We start from the raw sequence: 21,365 nt of genomic DNA, 5'->3' as shown, positions 1-21,365 counted from the left end.
CATTCCAGCATATGGATAGATCTATAAAACTTAGTCACCTTTGCATTATTTTAAAAGATTTTATTTGACAAAGATCACAAGTAGGCAGAGAGGCAGGCAGAGAGAGAGAGGGGTAAGCAGGCTCCCCGCTGAGCAGAGAGCCCGATGTGGGGCTCCATCCCAGGACCCTGGGATCATGACCCGAGCTGAAGGCAGAGGCTTTAACCCACTGAGCCACCCAGGTGCCCCTTACCTTTGCATTTTTGATTTCTGTTATTTTCAACTAGGAGTAGATTTGCAATGAACTTCACTCTGGATACATACCTTAGATGGTGTCCTTAGAAATTTGAACTCTTTGAAGACTTTTGCGCAAAGCTATAGACTGCCCCTGATAAAGTTTTTAAAGGCTCAAGTTAAATTAGAGAAAAAACTGAAAAGCTTATTTGTAGATACAGTACCTCAGTGGAAGCAGTCAATGGAGGGGGAGGGGCGATGCCAGAGGGAGTTTGGCATTCAGAGACTGTTGCTGTCTCCCTCCTTTACCTGGGCAAGAGGCGCCTCAAGCCTCCACTTCCTGCCTAGGAACATTGAGTGTAGCTTGTGACTTAGGCTGGCCCATGCTGCTTTTCTTCATCAATGACAAGGACAAATAAGCCATTTGGTCTTGGTGTCCTTGGTTTCAAGGTATAGACACTGGTCTTGGAGGATCAGTAGCCACAGAAGACCCAGGGCCAGAAATTTCTATCACTGTGCATAGCTGAGTGATTTACATTCACACAATGCCTGGGTTTTTCTCCTCTAAGCTCTTTGCTTTTAGGTCACATCATGAAGAATTGGTTCTTTTGAAGAGATAAAGGAATCCTCAGAACTCTTCTCTTTTGCATCCAAGACAGGGCTCTATTTGAAATACCAGAGGAAAATACTGTTTCGGATCACTTAAACTCTTTGAACTGAATTTTTAATTTCATCCCAGGGCAAGTCAATCTCAAGAGTCATTTCTTCGGGTTGAGTTTCCTGCCCTTGATATGTACCTGGCTCTCCTACTGGCATGAACGGCTGTTATTTACTGTGACCTGTATGGAGGCTACAAGGGAAATACATTCTGATTGGTTATTCCTGATATCCGGGGCTGTAGACTCAACTATTGGCTACATCACATGAATTAAGTTGTGAACTCTTACAAATTTAAAACAAGAAAATGCATTACCTTAGAATTCTGTGGTGAGACATGGAAATTCAGGGGTGGGAATATTACAGGAAAGAAATGAAAGGTAAGATGCTGGAAGACTCCCTTGAATTTTGTCAGGACATTCTTAGTAATAGAATAGATTACACCAAAAGTAGATGTCACTTTGCTTAAAAGTAAACCAGGTTTTTTTTTTTTTTTTTTCTTTTTTTTTTTGGTCTTAAAAGTAATTTGCCACATCTCTTTGGGATAAAATAGTATAGATCAAAAATCTCAATGATACCTTTAACATTAGTCCAGAGATGTTGAAAATTTCTTATGATACTTAGGATGATTTTCTTATAAGTTTTAAGAATAAAAATGTGCTCAGTGTTATCATAATATTGCAAACAACCTAAGTTACAAACAACTTAAATATTCAACCATAGTTGAATAAGTGAGATGCTTAAAATATATTCAATTGATGCAGTCTTAAGTAGTCATTAAATATTTTCAAAGAGTACGATAAAACACCAAAACAGTGGTACTATGGTATTAACTAAAAATAAGACACGATATTGTGTGTGTGTGTGTGTGTGTGTGTGTGTGTAGTCTAAATCTGGCTCTGTTAAAAAATAATTATGCCTAGAGAAAAATATCAGAAGAAATTAATCCCTCCATGGTTGTTTGAATGATTGGATTATGAGCACTGTTCTATTCTTTCTTATACTCTGTATTTTTCGAACTTTCTTTAAGAAGTAGGCCCTTCTTTCATATCTAAATATTAGAAGAATCACTGAAATATACATTAAAAGCTCTAATTAAGACATCATTTTCATTGGCTATTGAACACGACATTTGCAGTACCTTTTTCCTTGTAGTGTGGATGGGTATGTCACAAAGAAGGGGTCTGACCAGGTCTCCATGTTGTAAAGTATAGGGACACCTTCGAATAAAAACATTGTGATGAAAAATAAATGAAAAACCTCAACACGTACTTGGAAAGAAGACTCATGCTCCATAACATTTGTACATTTGTAGTTTAAAACACTGCCTTGATCTTTTTCTTGGTGAATATTATATTCCCAACCCATAGGGAGTCCTAAAGAAACCGAGCTGGTTTGGTGATGAAACAGAAGGAGAAACAACATTGAGGAAACTGAGTCATACTCCCTACCCGTGCAGTCACCCAAGTTGCTTTGTGAGTTGTGGGAGTGTCTAAATGGTCAAGCCAAAGGTGGGAAAGGGGGAGGGTCCATCACCCACACTGATTCATTCATCGAGTATATATTGAGGACCTGCCGTGTTCCAGGCACTGGACATAAGCCAGAGGACAAATGTATTGTAAGGCCTATACATTTCATGTACTGCCTAGACATCTTTGGGTTTGACAGGGCCCCTAAGGCCTGCCCATGAATGCTTCCTGCTCTCCTCAGATGTGCCCCCACCCAGCAGGAGCAGCCCGCTGCCCAGCTCGTTGCCCCACCAGCCAAACCAGACCCATTCCACCTAGTTCTCAACTGAACAGGCTTCGATTCCCCACCAGCCTGTGAAATTGTTCAAAGAAGCCAATCCGAAACTCCTGCAGGAAGCAGGGGGTGTGCCACCCACTCTTATTATAAATCCTGTAGCCCACAGCCCTGCTGGTTCACTCTGCTCCTGACTGCAGCCCCGAGTGCCAAGCAGTGTCCTGTTTTCTGCAGCTGTGAGTGTATGTGGCTGATAAGTGCTGCCCAGCTCACTGGTCTGCTGATGGAGTCCGTGTGTTTACCCATTTCGTACTGTAGAGTACGGGGGTCCCTCCTCATCCATGGGCCCATGGGGTATGATCAGAACAGTAAGAGCATTGAGGCCTCCCTTATTTTGGAGTTAGTACTCTTGTTGTAGGAAAGTGGGTGGGACAATAGTAAGGAAGTAATAAATGAATAGATTAACTTCCATTTATATAAAATATTGTGAAGAAAATAAAATGATACGGTAGAGAGACATGGAAACACAAAGTAATCCTGCTTTGGATAGGTGAACAGGGGAGGCTTTTTGAGAAAATAACACTGCATTAGCTTGCAGGTTGTGAAGGGGCTAGCCCTGGGGAGGGCTGGAGGGCAGTGAGCAAGGTGGGCTAGGGCTTGGCCAGTGCAGCTGGGTCCATGCATCAGGAAGAAGATGAGCCGACAGGACCTTGGAAAGGCAGTCAGGGTCCTGTAGAAGCTATAGTGAAGAAGTCGGAATTAATTTTTACGTGTAATGGGGAATCCCCTGTAAGCAGGAAAATGACACGATATGGCTCATAATTTCACAAGAAGTGTTTTGGTACCTGGGTAGAAAATGGATGATGGGGGAGCAACGGGAGAAATACTCAGTTAGGAGCCTCCTGTGACAGTTCTGATGGGTGATGAGAGAGGTTGGGGTTGGGTGGATGGAGAGAATGGACAGACCAGGTTATGTATCCTGGAGGTAGACCCAGGGAGACTTGCTGATGGATTGGACATGGGGGATAAGAAAGTGGAGAAAAGGATGTTTATGAGGTTTTTGCTTGAGTGACTGCGTAGATAGTGGTGCCATTTGATGGAATGAGAAGAGGATGAGATTGAAATCAGGAGTTTGGTTTAGATTTGTCTGATCTGAGTAAGTATTCAAGTGGAGATGTCAAGCTGGCAGCCGGAAATACTATTATGCGGCTCAGGATAAATGCCAGAGCTAAAGATATTAGTTTGGCCATTACCGCCATTTGATTGTATTTAAATTGGTTGAATAATATGGGTAGATGATAAAAAACTCAGAATGATTTATTCTCCTAGAATGAATGTCATGTTAGATATAAGTTTGACTCTATCAGTGGGATAACGTATAATAAGACCACTTGAAAACTATGCAGTGCTGTGGAAATGTGGTAACTATTCACACTGTCATAGTATTTGGGGCTCCCACAGCAGTCATAATTCTGGGGTCTTTGGTCCTTCATTGTTTAAGGCACAAAATCCCCTTCCCATCATATACTCCCATCCGAGTTCCTCAGAGAATACTTGCCTCTCAACCTGGACCAGTGCTTTAGAAAGAATTCTTGCCAACGTTGTGATACTGCAGAACAGATAAAGCTACAGAGCTCAAGATTATCTTTTTTGGTTGAAAAATTTTTGACTGAGTTATAGTAGCCTCCTAAAAGAACTTGGGTCTCCAGGGTTTTTCTTAGTTGCAAGAGTTTGGAGAATGTACAATGTTCATTTTTTCTAGGAGCATTTTGGCTGAGGCCAGATTGGAACTCTCCATGGCTCTGGGTAAACAGTCAATATTTTATTCCTGTGAAATTCTGGAGATTGTGATTTAGCAGCAGGATTGGCTGGAGGCCGTGCTCTACCTGGCCAGGAATCACATGACAAATGGATCTCCTTTCAAGGAAGCTGAGTATATGCTTTCTAAAATTTAGCTGGGTGTTTGTGGGGGGCAGGGAAGAATTTAAGGACATGAATTTGAATTACAAAGAAACAGCATGAGATTCTCATGAGTCAGTCTTCTAGACTAACCCACTGTTTAATAGTTGAGGCTGTTGAGGTCTAAAGAGGTTAAACGATTATTCAGAGGTCACACAGCTGGTTAGAACCACATTTTCCTGACAGACTTTTTCATACTCCTAGAAGCAGGCTTTGCTCTTCATAGGTGTATGCATACATGGACGTAGATTTTCAAGAATAAATTGAACATGAAAATTAAGTTCCGCGGGTGCCTGGGTGGCTCAGTCCGTTAAGCATCAGCCTTTGGCTCAGGTCATGATCTCAGGGTCCTGGGATCAAACCCCACATTGGGCTCCCTTGCTTCTCCCTCTCCCTGTGCCCCTCCCTCTTGTGTTCTCTCTCCCCAATAAATATAATCTTAAAAAAAAAAAATAAGATCTCACTCCAGGATCATGGTGCCTTAGCTTGGGCTGTTGTTTGGGTCTTAAGGTAATGTTTGGATTCTTCTGGCTGTGCCAAAAAAAAAAAAAAAAATCAGGTGGGGGAGGTCTTTAATTAAACGACATGATCATTTCAATCTCCTATTTATTAGATTTTTTTAGATAGACCTGTGAGGATTCATTCATTGATTGCTTTGTTTTTTGGGTTTTCTGCAATGGGCCTGGCTCTAGTTTTGGTGTTGGGAGTACACTGGTGAGTAAGATACCATCCTTGACCTTAAGAAATTCTCCCTATGGCCAAGGAGATAGACATGTAATCAAGTAGGGAAGGGGAGAGGGAGAAAGAAGAGCTTTGATAGGGGTAGCAAGTGAATGCAGAGTAAGATACTTAACTCAGACCTGGAAGCTCAAACCAGGAAGGCTTCCTGGGGGAGGCAATGCCTTACTTGAGACTGGCAAGTAGACCATGACTTAGTGGGGACACATTTAGAGAGTGTGAAGGGGTGTTCTATCTAGTCAGAATAACTACAAAGGGACGCTACATGTTAAAGGAACTGCAAGGTGTTTAGCATGACTGGAGGGTGGAGATGGGGCTGGAAGCAGGGCAAGACCATGAGGCCAAGAGAGCTCTGGGAAGCCAAGGGCAGGGGGGCGGGGGGCGGGCGGGATATGATGGATGCTCCTCAGAGAAGTCTGCTTGAGTGCAGGATCTTATGTTCATAGAGCGAAGTCCCCTCTGGTGGCTCTAGGGAGAATTGCATGTGTTCAGATGAGATGAGTCAGCCAAGTATAGCTATGATAATGACCCAAAGTGGGCATGGTCCTGGGAAGAGAAAAACCAGGTAAGCAAGGGAAAAGAGGACAGCTATGTTTCCAGGAGAATGTGAAGCTCTTTAAAACTAAGTGGTTTACGGAATTAGAAATTAGAGTACTTGTGTTTATTTCTAACTCCTTTTTACCAAGTTGTACTCTGTGCCAGCTTCTCGCCTAGGACCTTATGTGCAGTTTTCTCATTTAACCCCCATAACTATCGTACAAAGCAGTTACTGCTATCATTACCCCCTGCAGAGGGTTAAAGTGTGCCTCCTCTCCCTCCAATTCATGTCTATCTGGAATCCTGGAACGTGACCTTATTTGGGAATAGGGTCTTTGCAGATAAAATTAGTTAAGGATTTTTGAGGTGAAGTCCACCTAGACTTAGAGTGGGCCCTGAATCCAACGACTGGTGTCATTATAAGAAGAAATGACACACAGAGATTGGAGTGATGGAGCCACAAACCACCAGACACTGGAAGAGGCAGGGGCGGATCCTCCCATGGAGACTGCAGGCCTTGATTTTGAACCTCTGGCCTCCACAACTGTGCCAAAGGATTTCTGGTGTGTATTTCTATTGTTGTAAGCCACCAAGTCTGTGATAACTTGTTAGGGCAGCCGTCGGAGACTAATATAATGTCCACTATAGATTTGGGGTGGGCGGGGGGGGTGCAAACTAATTCTTAAAGCTCAGCTCTAAGCCTAAGGTCCTTCAAACCAAGATCTAACAGAAATGGGCAGGACTTCATCATGTGGCTTGCCATCTGGGATCTCCACTGCTTTAGTCTTCGGGCCTCCTGCTGGTAACAGCTAACATTTATTTCATGCTAACTCTTGGTCAGGCACTATCTCAAGCATTTTTGCTTTGATTTCTTCTATCTTGAGGATTATCTCATAAGAGATAAGGCCATTGGAAAATACAGATGGTGTTGGTCTCTATTTTTGAAGGAGAGTAAACTGTTTTTATGGACCTGGAGTTTTTTTTATTTTACTTTTTGGTATCTCATTTGCCAAATGGAGGTTTTCCACCTTGAGGGATCAAAGCAGTATGAGAGGAAGTGTCAAGCATGTCAACCAGAGACCCATGAAATATTTCATCTTGTAATACATTAATAGAGAAAACCGAGATGAGTTTTCAGCTCATTCCAGTAAATCGGTTTTAGCACTAATGAATTGTTCTGTTTGAGTAGAGCATTATTGGCAAAATGCTGACGTTAATAGTAATACTGAGTCATTTGAAACTCCATCAAAAATTATAATCTCAAAAGGCTGGAAAAATTTCTGTGTTATATTAATTAACATTGGTTGTCTGATCAATGTTTTTAATTGGTAGCAGATTAAAGTATGGATTTCTGGCATGGCAAATCTGCAGCCTGGCTGTTTCGCTACCTGTTGCTTCTGATGACCTCATTCCAACATTTATATTCAAATCTGATAGCTCAGAGCCTCAGTCGTCAGTGGATCATAAATTTCACCCAGTTCCTCTGGCTGAATTTCAAGTGTGTAGACCATGTGCTAACAGCAAGAATGTTCGGAAAGACAGTTGTAGACAAACGGAGCATGAAGAAAATCATTCTTATTGGAGGATGTGGCAGAAACAATTTTCCTCTGTGCTAGGCAGACAGCAGTTCTGTGGAACTGGCCAGAAATAAAGATCGCTCCACCGATGGGCTGTAACAAGGGCAAAGGAGGGTACCTGGCTCCCTCCCCCCAACCCAGATGTTTCAAGGTTTCATGGCCAAATGCCAATGGAGCTAGCAGCCTGGCTGCACAAAATGGCCAGAGGGAGTTTTTGCCAAGCAAGAAGGACTAAGCAGTGGGAGGAATCAGGAGGTGGGAAGATGCTGCTGTTCATAGAGCTTTCCTGTGCACCAGGTGCTGTGCTAACCTTATCCTCTCACAACTGCCCCATGGTGGAGGTACTAGGTTGAACCATATGGAATTGCCATTCTTGTAGGTCAAAAAGAGCTCAATGTTGGCACTCTTGTTGAGTTCTCCCTGTGCTGTGTGATTAGCCCTCACTTGTAGCTGAGGAAAAGTAAAGTTGAAGATGCTTGCTTAAGATCATAGGCAAGGAAGGTTGCTGCAACACAGGGCTAGTTAGCTCTGGGGAAATCAACACCCTGTCCTCTATCTCCTCTCCCTCTTCCTCTTGTTCTTCTTGTGGACTTTATCCACAGGAGTGAGTGGTTAGACTTACACTTCAAAGACCCCTTTGGATTATTCTGGTAGCTACATGGTCAAGTAGGAGAGAACTAGGGTGGATTCCAGGAAACTTTTCAGGAAGTTGTTATAATGTTACAGATGGAATGACCGGGATTCAGACTATATTGACAGCAGGGGAGGTATCACAAAGGGGACTCGTTTGAGAGCTTTTTAGGAGAACCAATAGGATGTGGTATTTTATGGAGGGAAGGGCCCCATCTGTCTGGCTTCTCCTCCCCTGGCTCCATGTTATACATGCTCACACACCTTCCCTTTGGTGGCTGTATCTCTACTGACTGTAAGCTCCTTAGAGTGGGAATCTTGTCTCTTATTTATTGCTGTCCCTAGGACCATCATAGAGTCTAATAACTGGTAGGCCATCAGTATTTGTTGGATCAGTGAAAGAATTCAAAGCAAGAAGTTAATTAAACTATTTCGCATCCTTACCACAGCAGTGACTCTCCATTTCCTTGAATTCTGGATTCCCTGACATGGAGGAAGTCAGAAGCGGAGAAATAATATCCTTGTTCTGCCCTGAACCCGTCCTGTAATTTCTGCAGAATCCTCCCAGCCACTGTGGTGGGGCTGTCTTGAACTCAGCATCCTGTTCACACTCACAGGGTGACACATCTTCATTTAACCCTGCTAGTTTGGACCATTTCCATTAAATTTTTCTGGACTATTTAATGAGCGACACTCTGACCAGTACTATATGCTAAATTGCTTTTAAACAAGGGAAGTTCTGTCATCTGCCAAATAAAATCTCTTTCATCTAGGTCAGTTTTTCTTCCTTTTTCTTTTTTTTCTTCCTTCCTCCCTCCCTCCCTCCCTCCCCCTCCTCCCTTCTTTTCTTTCTTCCTCGGATAAAGCAGATATGCTTTGAATAAAAATGTGAGGAGTAAAAAGAACATTTACCTTGAAGAATCTTTATTGCCCTAACAAGTAAAAGACCCTTTAACAGTCACATTGATTTTTGCTGATGGATATAAAGGGTTTTGAAAGTGAATTCTTACTCCGGACAAGACCCACTTGGAGATACCAGGGTTGTACTGCACCCTTATAAGACATTAATGGGGAATGAAGGAAGACAGATTTTGCCACGGAAGTAACAATTCCAGCTGATGAATTGCATCAAGGGGACAATACAAGTTGAGTAACTGACAACTGAGTGGAGACATTTGGCAGGTAAAGAGACAACAATCTGATTGCTGGTTTCTGTTGGCAAAATATCAGAGAGGGTTTAGTGGCCTTGAAACACTCAGAAAACCTGAAAAGGGATATGGATGGAAGGTGGTAGGAAAAAGACAGGAAATGCTTAGGCTCAGAAGTGATCAGTAGAAACCTTATTTCCCTATATTGTCCTCCTCGTTCTTGATTTATGGAAGGTTTTGCCTCTTTAGTCTATCGGGTGAAGATGGTTGTCCCCCAAAGTGGGCCTCTGGGTGAGCTTTGGGTCCCTGCTGTCCATCCTCTCAGCCAAGATACTTTCCAAGACCACTGCTGGGAGTGACATGGTGGAGAACTGAGTCATCAGACAGCCATGTGGTCTTTGGTGACACACAGACCTGGGCTCACAGTCTGGCCCCACCAGCAAGTACTTTTATCATCTGAAACATGGATTAATAACTCCTGTATCGACCTCTTGTGGATGGTTGTAAGAAACTTCAGCAAATTTCTAGGCACATGTAAGCTCTCAATAAATGTTAACCCCCAAACAAAACAAGCCGTCAGCAACAAAGATGATGATGCAGCACGAGCCTCGGGTCTGCTCTGTTTTCAGGAGCTTCTCCTCTCACCCCGACAATCCCTCCTCCTTCTCTGAACAATCTTACCCCAAAGAAGTTTAATCCTGCCACCTGTAGACCGTAGTGTGTGCAGTTTCAAGAACTCCGAGCTTAGAGTTAGGCCTGGGTTCAAATGCTGACTTGGGCACTTAAATGCTGTGTGTGACCTTAGGCCTGTTACTTACCCTCTCTTTGCCCTTTTCTCCCTGGATTTTGTGAGCTTTCATCAGGTTCTTTCAGTACATCGATGTTATCCTCCCCTTTTCTCTGTAGCTGGTGGGCATCTGGCTTTGCTCACTGCTCAGTCTTTCCTGTGTCTGGCATGGAGTGGGGGTGCCCTTCCAAAGTGGCTGTTGTTCGCTTAGCTGCATGACTTTACAGTTCATGTGTGTACCACTCTGGCCTCTTGCCGCTCATTCTGTGCAGAGTCAATGTGATTGGCCACCAATCAGCCAATGGACCCTCTGAGTCCAGTATCAGCCTTGATCCAATCATTGGGGGCTGGTGGTAATGTCATGTGTGGGGTTACAACATGGCAACCAGGAGAAGTGAATATGTGTTGGAGGTCAGTTCCTGGACATTGGGCTAGATATGCTCTTCATATCATGTTCCTAAGTTAGGAGTATTTGAGTTGCAGTTGAGCAGGGGGCAGCCTATTTTCCTGAGACTCTGTGAAGGAAGCCTGCATTTTTTCAACTCTGATGATAAAATTAGACCCAGACATCATTTTTCTATCTTCCTTGGCTTTCCATTTAGGGTCTTGTAGCCTTCTACTTTAAACTATTCCAGAACCCCACTCTCCTAACTGGGTCAAAGAGAGAACAGAAATGCCATGTGCTTTCTGATGGCAAAGAACTATATTAGGTATGTCGGGGACATTTTACCACAAATTGGACTGTTCATTGAAATATAATGAACAGCTGGGAAAAAAATCTCTCTCTTATGTGGGCTGTTAAGCATAGAATTTCCCTGAAAACTGCCACACAAAGAAATCCTCTCACTTTTTAAGTCCTGCCATGGCACACCTGTGTTTTTTGTGTCTCTCTGGCTTAGGCAGAAGGCTGGGGTTAAGGCCATGTGGAAATGAACCACATAGGTGCCTGAGGGCAACAACCTTTCTTGAGTATTGAAACTCTAGGGCCCTTGATTTTTCCCTCTGGGACTGCCTATCAGGCACCAGGGCTCCGTGCATGGTGCACCCACCCCTAAGTAATTGAGTTGATAATAAATTATATGAGCTCACATTTTGTAAGTAAATATTTTTTTGAGTACCATCTATGTGGCTGACATTGTTCTGGGCATTTAGGATAACTCAAGGGAGCAGAACAGCTAGAATTCTTCCCTTGAGACCTTTATTCCTAAAATCAGCAGGCTCTGCCTGCTGCCTTCCTCTCAATGCTACAGACCCCTTGGCTGCTATAACCACAGGGCCTTTACACATGCTACTACATAATGAACTGCTACTCATCTTCAGTTCCTCAGAGAAGCTTCTTCTTCTACCACCCTTCTTATCTGCATTTCATGGCATTTTGCTTTGTTATTTTGCTCTCTCAGAATCATGCTGCTTTTCTTTAGCAAAAATCTCCGTTTCCTCTTTTTATTACTATTTTTAAAAGATTTTATTTATTTCACAGGGATACAGCGAGAGAGGTCACACAAGCAGGGGGAGTGGGAGAGGAGGAAGTGGCTTCCCACTGAGCAGGGAGCCAGATATGGGCCTTGTTTCCAGGACCCTGGGATCAGACCTGAGCAGCTTAATGACTGAGCAACTGAAGTGCCCCACGCATCTCCATTTCTGTTTATACATTTATTTGTGTCATTACTTAGGTACCTTTCTCTTACACTACACCCTGACCTCCATGAGGCCCAGAGAGGTTTAAATAACTTACCCATGCTCTTCACACAGTTTTTTTTTTTTTTTAAAGATTTTTTTTTTAATTTATTCATTTGACAGATAGAGATCACAAGTAGGTAGAGAGACAGGCAGAGAGAGAGGAGGAAGCAGGCTCCCCGCTGAGCAGAGAGCCCGATGCGGGGCTCGATCCCAGGACCCTGGGATCATGACCTGAGCCGAAGGCAGAGGCTTTAACCCACTGAGCCACCCAGGCGCCCCTCTTCACACAGTTTTAATACTGAACTGGAAATACGGAAGTTCATGTGCTAACCCTAGGATTTGTGTATCTCCCCTCCCAGTAGCTGTGTAGAGCTGCCACCAGCTGTGTAAAGAAAATGACCACAGCAGCTGACATTTGCTGAGCTCTCACTTTGTGCTGGGCCATGGGCTTAATAAGTGCCCTCAACACACTAGTTCCGCATTTCTGAGGAGACAGGAGCTGTGATTACTACTGTTGTGCCCGTAAGAAAGGTGAGGTGAGTAGGAGGGATAGTATGCCCAAGGTCTCACAGACAGGGTGCAAACTCACCCCTGTTAGATTTCCAGCCTGTGTCTGTTACAATGTGTATGCTTTCTTCTTCCTAATACTCTCCCCCATGGAAAAAATGGAAGTGGGATCATGAGGGCCAAGCCTGTGCCCTGGATCCTGGTTGCACCAGTAGCACCGACAGATCTGCAAAGGCTTCAGTGACATGGGTAATGGGTTACCTTGCAGGCGTACTACTCATTGTTTTCTTCTTGACACACAGAAATCGAAGAGAATCTGAGTTGGTTTGGAGCCCCTGTTCTGATGGTTCCTTGATGTTCAAACCCCTCTGTGGTAAAACCAGGGGAGTACGTTTGGGTCTGTGCATGAACATGTGCACGCGCAGGCTTTGGCATCAAAAGGCATTGATGATGCACTGAGTCTGATCCCATCTCTCTCTTCCTGGAGGGTGTACCGTTTTGTTGATTCTTCTACAGAAGAATCTCCGTGTCAAGGAAAAGAGAAGGGACTTTTGTTTGAGGTCAGAGTCAGGAAGACACTTTGCCACTGTAATTACTCCGTGGTGATATCTGGGGCTTTAGGCAGAGGATGCTCTGGGATCCCTCTGACTTCTAGGCAGGCTCCTTCAGGGACCCAGTGACCAGAGCTGGACATACACAGCAGATATTCATGGCAGCCTGTTTTGGGGATGCGTGTACAGGTTTCCAGGCAGGTCTGTGTAGCATATATAACCCATGAGCTGGGCAACCTCCTTAACCTTCCAAGTCTCAGTGCCCCTTTCTGGAAAATGGGGCTATTTATAGTCTCATGCCTTTTAGCTTACCATTGCAGTGATGATGAAGTGAGTTCACAGATAAACTGCTTGGTCAGTGCCTGATATGTAGTGGATACTCAATGCATGACAGATAAATACTGAAAATACCAGTTTGATGCCCCAAGTAAAGCCTCCCATCTATCCCTTTTGAGCAATATGCATTCTGCCTGGAGTAGGCTCCTTGAGAGAACCAGAGTGCTTCTTCCTTTGGTCTGGTTGGTTCTGGTTGTTAATTTCCAAGACCCATTTAATTTTTTTCCTTCAGTCTCAAGAACAAAGATACCCTGCTGAAAGATCAGGAAATGAGAGACAGAAAGGGGACCTCTCAGAGAGTGATGATTTGTAATGGCCCATCAACAGGGATAAACTCCACTGCGGCAAAAAATAATGAAACATCGATTCTCAGAACCTATTAAAAGTCAGATTTATATGAGAGTTTAAAAAAGCAATTAGTTTGGATTAAAACTAATTAGTGAATTTGCCCCCATCCTGGGATGGTTCAGATCTACATAGGCTATTAGGAACCTACTATGTGCAGGACTTTACAGGATTCAAGGATGGGAACAAACTCTAGAGAGATTAGATTCAAATAGAACTGACTTTTATTTAAGGAAGAAATCAATTTCGTGGTAGAGGTGCAAGCACAGTATCATGAGGTTTCAAAGACATGCATAGGATGAAATCACCCTAACAGTGGTTGGAGGACGGACAGGATGCAGGAGACATTACAGACAGAGGAACAGTTAGACTATCATTATCAGTCCTCACAACTGATAGTGCCATAACTCCGTGTAGGATCCGTTTCAGCTCCTCTGTTGTGCTTTCTTTCCGCATCAGACCACCCTAGTTTTTACCTCTTATGCTTTAAAATTTCACTTTGCATACTTTCTGGAAAGCCTCCATGGTACTCACAACTCCTAACCACCCCTGTATGTGCTGTTACCACCTTTCCTATCTCCAGGCTCCAGCTGTCTGGTTGGCAACTCTCTTGGAAGGTCCAAGATCAAACTCCCCATCTATCACACCCCCCACCTATCATCCCTTGTGGGTTCTTCTCCAGGTTAACGTCACTACCATTGGCTTAGTCTCCCAAGTGTTAGTTCCACGGTCACCCTAGCTTCCTCCATTTTTCTGCCTTCCACATCTAAATTGGTCACCAAGTGCTACAGATTGTGCTTCTCAACCATCTTCTGGGACTATTTTATCTTCTCGATCCCCACGGCCTTTGATTAGGACTGAGAGTGATAGTCTAATTGTTCCTCTGTCTGTAATGTCTCCTGCATTCTGTCTGTCCTCCAACCACTGTTAGGGTGATTTCTCTGAAACATAAACTGTGCACTTGTACTTTTTTCTTGGAATGCTTCAGCATCTCTCCAGGGTCCTTGGGATGATTCACTGCTTATGTGTATTTCAAGTAAGATCTTCTGCAGTTTGGATTCTGTTTACCTCCTGCTTTGTCTCTTGTAACTTTCTAGCAACTCTATCCTCTCATCTGATTTGTCTAGCCGTGCATCCATCCAATAGTTATCAAGCTCCTACTATGTGACAGGCACGAGGGTAAGTGCTGAGCTTAAAATGGTAAACCAAACAGGCATGGTCTTCATGGTCTTTGATCTCCTCAAGTTTACAGTCTAGGGGACAGTCTGACAATAAACAGGTAGTTAATAAACTAATCCATGGATCTTGGATATGTGGTCACACATTATTCTGAGTGTTCTTGTGAGGGTATTTTTGGATGAGATTCACTTTTGAATCGGTGATTTTTTTTTTTTTTTTGAATCGGTAAATTTTAAGTAAAGTAGATTGGATGTTTTCAGTTCCACATTATGGAGAACAATCAGTTGAAGACATGAATAGAATGAATGACATGCCCGAGCAAGAGAGAATTCTGTAGTAGAAGGCCTTTGGGGGCTTGAACTATCCACAAGCAATAGGATGTGTATGTATATATAAAGACTTTTATTTTAAGGAATCGGCTTACCCAGCTATGGAGGTTGGCAAGTCTAAAGTCTGCATGGTGGGTCAGTAGGCTGGAAATCCAGGAGAGATGGCTTCCATATCCCAGTAGGAAGAGTGTTAAAGGATTTGGGGCAGTATTTCTAAAATCACTGCAGTGTTCTATCTAGCTATAAATTATTTGCATTTCCCCCACCTGCAGAACACTTTTGACTCTTCTAAGACCCCCCCAAAAGTATCTCTCATTACACCATCAGGCTCAGCTTGAGACCAGGATCTCATAAACCTTATTTGAAGTCCACATGTGGAGGAGGATCCTTAGGTTTGGTCCTTTGGATACAGGTTCTCTAGATCTGAAGATCTGTGAACTAATGGGGCAACGTATCTGTCCCCCATAGCACTTAACTTGCAGTGATGAGACAGACACAGGATAATTGTCCTAGAAATTCCCATTCAAGAAAGGGAAAACGGGAATTGCCTGGGTGGCTCAGTTGAGCATCTGACTCCTGATTTTGGCTCAGGTCATGATCTCAGGGTTGTGAGATCGAACCCTGCTTTGGGCTCTGTGTTAGATATGGAACCTGCTGAGTATCTCCTCCCCACCCCACACACATTCTCTGTCTCAAAAAAAGAAAAAAAACCATAGCAGTCAGTGGCCCATAGTAGTTCCAAAATCCAGCTTGGCATATGATGTCCATTTCTTGATCAGGGTCCAAAACAGATCCCTGGGAATGAATTTTGTGGCTTTTAGCTCCAACTCCGAGACCTTGATTCCGACTTTTGAGTCACCTACCTCCTACCCCTTAAGAAACAGCCTATATCAGCAGAGTAGATTTCTCTACTTCTTTTCTGTTCATAGAAGTTTGGGGATCAAATGGACCCTTTTAATTAGTACTGTCTTAGTTCCTTTTACTCCCAGCCGGTGTAATAACTTTAAGAACTTTATGAATTTCTTATATATAGTTTCATTATTTCTTTAGACCCAAGCCACACCCATAAATCTCTAGGAGGTAAGTCCTTTTATATTTGGCTCTTTGCGAGGCTTCTGTGGGATAGTATTCCTAATATCTTTGGGAAACCTGTTGTCCTCAAGTTGCCTTCTTAGGACCCTCAAAGGGATTTCGTTTGACTGTAGTGATCTAGGAATCTTAGATTTTACAAATGGACTTTCAGTCATGCTACTGGCTTCATCTTTACTCTGAAACCGGCACAGTATTTTGATAACAACTTGGAATTCAGTACTTTGATTAGCCTTGGCTGGCTAGAAAGATTGTCCTGGGCCCTTTTGTATTTACTCTGAAATTTACCCAAGTGTGTATCATTGATATTTTTAGTTTAGCTCTTTTCTTGCCCAATTTATTCTAGGTGACTAGAAGAAGCCAGGTAGCACCTTCAATACGGTGTCTGGAACTCTTAGATGCAACAGAGTTTATCCAGTACATTTCCTACTTTCTACATTACTGAAGTGTTGTCAAAGTTTTTTCCATGACATATCCAGGAACCTCTTTTTCTCCATCTTCCAATATTGTTTTCCTTCTTACCCTCACCTCCTGTTTCCTTGAGGCCTGTGACAAAGTCCCAAATGAATGGCACATGTTTCAGTTTTGATTCAATAGCATCACACTTTAAGGAACCAGCTTTTGTTACACTTACTTGCTATATAACAGATCACCCCAGATTTAACAGCATAAGAAAATGATAACTTTACTGTGTTTGTAGATTCTGTGGGTTGGAAATTTGGGCAGGGAGTAGCTTGTCTCTGCCCCATATTGTGTGGTGCCTCAGATCGGAAGACTCAGATGGCTGGAATGACTGATTCAGCTTGAGGCTGGCAACACTAACTGAAGACTTCTTCACTCGCATGTTTGGTGTCTGGGTTGGATTGGCCCAAGGGCTGGGTTTGGGTAGGATTTGAGAACCAAGTGCTTTCATGAGATTTACCTTTGTGGCTTGGGGTTCTCACCACATGGTGGCTGGATTTTGAAAGGAACTATGTCAAGAGCGAGTGCGCAGAGAGCGAACTAACCAAGACACCCAGGCAGAGGCTATATAGCCTTCTAGAATCTGGCTTCAGAAGTCACATAGCATCCCTTGCACCATACAGTGTTAGTGAAAGTCATGAGCCCACCCAGATTCCCTCTTGGTGGGAGGAGTGTCAGATAATTTAGGATCAGGTCTTTAAAACCTCCACAAGAAGCAGGCCTTGGAAAGACTTTAGGACTCTGTTTCATCCTTACCCAAGATGACTAGGTAAGTTTTCAATATTTCTCTTCTCTCCCTTAGATTTCTGTAATGTTTGGTTCAACTGGATCCTCTTCTCCCACAGAGGAAGACTCATTATTTCCCCCTTTTTTCTCCATGCATCCAATTTTCAACAACTTTCAGAGGCAGGCCTTTGGTATTCACTTGTATTGTCTTCATAGATTCTCGTGATGGGATGATGGAAAGATGGCCGTGTGGCCATGATGATGACTAGAAGAGAGAGACTGGGTGAAAGTTGCTTGGCCGGAGAGCTCTGGTCTTGAGAAATAAGTTCTTGAAATAAAGGCTGTTGGTCTTGGGATATAATTAGCCCTTGGCTATGCCCCTCGAGTTAGGGAGGACAATTCACAGCATTGATCCAAGGCTTCCAATATTGTTATTAGGTATTGTTTTGAATAAATCAAAACTGAGTTTTTGTTTGCTTTTATGTTATGAATACCATGGTAATACATGCATATTATGAAAAATATCAGAAAATAGGGGAAAACATAAAAGAATAAGTAAAAAAATTAAAGCTAATGTTAATGTGGCATATTTTATTCTTTGTGTTAAAATAGTATTCCTAATTAAAATGAGTTAATAATAATTAAATACTAATAATACTAATTAAAGTAGTATTCCTAGTTAAAATGAGATTAATCTATGTACACCAAAAAAAAATTTTTTTACAATGCATTAAACCCATTTCTCCATGTCATTAAATACAACATTTGAGCATTATTTCTGAAGGTTATTTAATATTCAGTTGTATATCTGTGCTATACTTCACTTAGACCCCTGTTTGGGGACACTTAGGTTATTTCAACATTTTGTTGGATCGTTTGGTTCATGTAGGAAGAGACCCATTTTATGGTCACACTTGGCACCTTTCCTGGGTTGCATTTATTTTTGGAGACAGAGTTGAAAGGTTGTACTGTGGAATTTGAAATAGATTTATTCTGTGTAGTCCCTGAGGGTGGCACCAAGACATCAGTAATGGTGATAGTCATGATAACAATGACATTGGTGACTAACGTCATCTATTTACTACACCTACCCAATTGTTAAAAACCTACATATCATCTTTGCTTTGTTCCTCTTTGTCACTTGCCACACCAAAACCATGGTCACCAAAACCTGTCCATTCAGTGTCCTAAATTTTTCTTGAATCTGCCCATTTTCATTCCTGTTGCCTTTGGCATCTGTCTTCTGTTGTTAGTTTAGTAGACGCTAGCTGTGGAACTGTCTTCCAGCTGGAGTATTCCTGCAGCCCTGGTCATGTCATTCCAGTGGCTAAATCTCTTTGTTTGGAATAAGATCCAAACCCCTTCTTGGGGACCACAGAGCCCTGCACACTCCTACTTCCTTTCTGTTCTCCAGCACTTACGAACTTCTCTGGTCTCTGGCATAACCCTGTCTCCAGGATTTCACCTTAGTCAGCTTGGACTGCTTTAACAGAGCATCATAGGCTGTGCAACTTAAACAACAAACATTTACTTCTCACAGTTCTGAAGGCTGGAATCCCAAGATCAAGGCACAGCTGACCTGGTGCATGGTGAGAGCTCTCTTCAAGATGTTGACTTCCTTGCTGTGCCCTCACATGGTGAAGAGACACATCATCTCTCTCATCACGTACTGTAAGAGCACTAATCCCATTCACAAGGGCTCTGCTTTCTTCACCTACCATCTGCCAAAGGTCCCCCCTCTTCAGACCATCACTTTTGGGGATTAGGGCTTCCATGTATGAATTTGGGAAGCACACATTCAGTCCCTGGAAGCCTTGTGTCAACGCTTCCCTCTGCCTGCAACATTGTCTCCTTCCCCAAGTTATCTCAGTTCAGGTATTGCTTCCTCTGAGAAGTCTTCCCTGATCACACTCCAACCTCACCCCAAGTCTGGATTAGGTTCCCTGCTAGTGCTCGGTGTGACTACTATAGGGCTCCCTTCCTAGCACTTATTTAAGTTGTCACAGAATTTTATCTTCTTACTGGATTGTGAGTTCTGTGATAATAGGGCTCCTTCTCTCTTCCCTTCAGATGTTAGCCCAGTGTCCAGCACATAATATGCCCTTATTAATTATATGACTAACTGAAACCCATAGCTGCTGCTTCTTGGTAAAGCCCAGCCACAGGATGACAACTCTGACCCACTTACAAGAACCAGCTCTAAAACCCTCCCATATTTGCTTTCTGGGGAATAGAAGATTGTCTTCTAGGCAGAAAAATGCTTTAAAAACAGAATAGGCAAGCACTTGTGTAAATCATTAATAAATCTGTTTACTATTTTTATTTGCATTAGATACCAAATTAAATATTGCATTAAGTGAGTTAAATATTAATATTGCATTAAATATATATTACATTTTAAAAATTAAGTACTAGATGCTCTTCCTTGGAGTTGTATTATGAAGGCTTTAGCACAATCAGCCCAGCATGTGCTGTGTGTACTTGTCTTCCACATCACTGATAATTTATAAGAGCCCACAGGAATAAGGGAACAGGTGAGTGGCCGTGGGGGCCTACTGATGGGTGGTGTAGCCAGGAGGGCAGGGCAGCACAGCATGGTGAGAAGTGATGTCTGATGGCAGGAGGAGAGAGGGATGAGGCGGAGGAGAATGTGTAATTTATCATGTACTTTTATTTGCCATACATTGTCCTAAGCAATGTACATGAATTATCTGTTATCTCATTTTATTCTCATTACAGACAAATGAAATAGGTACAATTATCATGATACCTCACACAGGTGAAAACTGAGTTTCAAGGTGGTTAGGAGACACATGCAAGGGCTCATGGCTTTGGTGGGGCTGTCATAGGCGGTGTGACTCACATTTTTTTTTAAAGATTTTATTTATTTGTTTGACAAAGAGAGAGATCACAAGTAGGCAGAGAGGCAGGCAGAGAGAGAAGGAGGCAGGCTCCCCGCCAAGCAGAGAGCCTGATGCAGGACTCGATCCCAGGACCCCGTGATCATGACCTGAGCCGAAGGCAGAGGCCCAACCCACTGAGCCACCCAGGCGCCCTGTGACTCACATTTTTAACTATGATCCTCTGCTGCTGCTTGAAGGAGGTGCTTTCAAGTTGGCATGAATCAAAATAGACACAAGGCTTTTAAGGAATCTTAAATTTGGCCATCTTTATTCTTAACAACAAAGGTACATGGTAGAATTTAAACATACCCACCCACCCACACATCCATCCACTCATCCACTCGTGTCACTGGCTTTTCTCGAGCTCCCGGGTTTGGGAACATAGTGAACAAGGCAGGTAAAACACTATGCTAATAGATCTCATAGTCTAGTAATAGAAACCAGGACCACCTGGCTTTTAATATCCCAGACTCTTTCCCTTTCACCAAGATGTTTCCATATTCTGAACTACTCTTTGCTCCTGTAGTGTATCCCATAATCTTTGTCTCTGAAGAGCTAAGAAGGGCATGATGCTGACTGTGCCCTGACGTCTTGATGACTTGCTTAGAGATTCCTGGTCAGCATCTTTTCCTGATGACTGGTTCCCACATGCTAGCCAGGAGTGTCCTCTAATCTATTGTGTCTCAGTGCTCAGAGGCCCCATGCATGCATTGGAAGCTGGGCTAGATAAGACTATGGGTCTTTAGGTTTGACTCTTGTCTTCTATGTTAAAGGTCTTATCTGCGTCCCTGACCAGCTGCTCCCTATTCTGCCTGCATGGCAAGTACAGCTTACCTGTTCAGGTGGCTCCCAAGACTTTATCACATCTCCATGTAGTAGATTATGACACAGAAAAAGAATCCTTAGCACTTTGTCAGACCAACTGTTAAGGTCTCTCAGATCCCCAAATTCCTACTTGGGTTCCAGCTTCTCATCTGAATCCCACACGGACATGTTTCATTATTATTATTATTATTTTTGCCATCTAAATGGATGTCTCATGGACTCTCATGTCACATGTCCATCAAACAGTTTCTTAATCTCTATCAGGACTCTCTCCACTCCCCGCCCCCTGCAATCTTCCCCATCTCAATAATGAGGATCACCGCCCACCAGAAATGCGAGTCAGGAAATCAGGGATAATGATATTTTCCTGGCCCCTTGACCCCCAACACAAACACCCCTTGTGACACACCAGCATGTCCCCTTGATAGTATCTCCACAATATTC

This window comes from Enhydra lutris, unplaced genomic scaffold, assembly GCF_002288905.1.
Source record: "Enhydra lutris kenyoni isolate GAN:26980312 unplaced genomic scaffold, ASM228890v2 scaffoldscaffold45, whole genome shotgun sequence".
NCBI lineage: Eukaryota > Metazoa > Chordata > Mammalia > Carnivora > Mustelidae > Enhydra > Enhydra lutris.
This window is presented reverse-complemented; position numbering follows the sequence as displayed.